This window comes from Zea mays, chromosome 3 (genome assembly GCF_902167145.1).
Source record: "Zea mays cultivar B73 chromosome 3, Zm-B73-REFERENCE-NAM-5.0, whole genome shotgun sequence".
NCBI classification, from domain to species: Eukaryota; Viridiplantae; Streptophyta; class Magnoliopsida; order Poales; family Poaceae; genus Zea; species Zea mays.
In genome coordinates, this window is record NC_050098.1 from 224,812,471 (window position 1) to 224,814,283 (window position 1,813).

Genomic DNA, 1,813 nt, shown 5'->3' on the forward strand with positions numbered 1-1,813 from the left:
CATGCACATCATGTAAGTATTTATATTGGCTCAATTCCAAGCAACCTTTGCACTTACATCATGCAAACTAGTTCAATTATGCACTTTTATATTTGCTTTGGTTTGTGTTGGCATCAATCACCAAAAAGGGGGAGATTGAAAGGGAATTAGGCTTACACCTAGTTCCTAAATAATTTTGGTGGTTGAATTGCCCAACACAAATCTTTGGACTAACTAGTTTGCTCTAGTGTATAAGTTATACAGGTGCAAAAGGTTCACACTTAGCCAATATAAAGACCAAGTGTTGGGTTCAACCAAAGAGCAAAGGTCAACCGAAAGCACCTCTGGTCTGGCGCACCAGACTGTCCGGTGTGCCACCGGACATGTCCGGTGCACCAGGGGTCTCCGACTTCAAACTCTTCACTCTCGGGAATTTCCAGAGGCCACTCCGCTATAATTCACCGGACTGTCCGGTGTGCACCGGACATGTCCGGTGCTCCAAGGAAGGGCGGCCTCAGGAACTCGCCAGCCACGGGTTTTCACTTCAACCGCTTCGCTATAATTCACCGGACATGTCCGGTGTGCACCGGACTGTCCGGTGCATCCTCGGGGCAACGGCTACTTCGCGCCAACGGTCACCTGCAGGCGCATTCAATGCGCGCCAGAAGCGCGTAGTCGTCAGGCACGCGGGAGCAGGCGCACCGGACATTGAACAGTTCATGTCCGGTGTGCACCGGACATCAAGGCGGGCCCAGAAGACTGAACCCCAACGGTCGATCCAACGACTATTTGGTGACGTGGCTGTCGCACCGGACATGTCCGGTGTGCACCGGACTGTCTGGTGCGCCATCGAACAGACAGCTCCACCAACGGTCAAGTTTGGTGGTTGGGGCTATAAATACCCCAACCACCCCACCATTCATTGCATCCAAGTTTTCCAGCTTCCAACCACTATACAAGAGCTAGCATTCATTGCAAAACACACCAAAAGAGATCAAATCCTCTCCCAACTCCTCACAAAGCCCTAGTGACTAAAGAGAGTGATTTGTAGTGTTCATTTGAGCTCTTGCGCTTGGATCACTTCTTTTTCTTTGGCATTCTTTCTTGTGATCAAACACTCACTTGTAATTGAGGCAAGAGACACCAATCGTGTGGTGGTCTTGCGGGAAGTTTGATTCCCAAGTGATTTGAGAAAGAGAAGCTCACTCGGTCCGAGGGACCGTTTGAGAGAGGGAAGGGTTGAAAGAGACCCGGCCTTTGTGGCCTCCTCAACGGGGAGTAGGTTTGAAAGAACCGAACCTCGGTAAAACAAATCTACGTGTCTCACCTCTCTATTCGCTTGCGATTTGTTTTGCGCTCTCTCTCGCGGACTCGATTATATTTCTAACACTAACCCGACTTGTAGTTGTGATTATTTTTGAGAATTTCAGTTTCGCCCTATTCACCCCCCTCTAGGCGACTTTCATCCATCCTCTAGCCAACGTGACTCATGTTGAATTGTGTATAACTTCAACTAAGACTTTATTTGTGTTTAACCCGCCGTCCACTCTGTATGCTCACTGAGTCTAGAAAAAACATTTATAGCTTGGCCCTTAATCTTTCTGGAATTTGGGACACGGTCCAGGAAATAAAGAAAATAGAGAAAATGAGTTTAGAAATTGATTTTTAGTTTAAAAATAATTGCAGAAACCCATTTAATTCATGGAAATTTCATATTAAATCCAAATGAGTTCATTCCAATTTCTATAATTCTATAATATTATTTTTTATCACATAATACCTCTGTTTTGTCATGAAAACAACAATAAAATTGATTTCCTAATTAATCCTATAT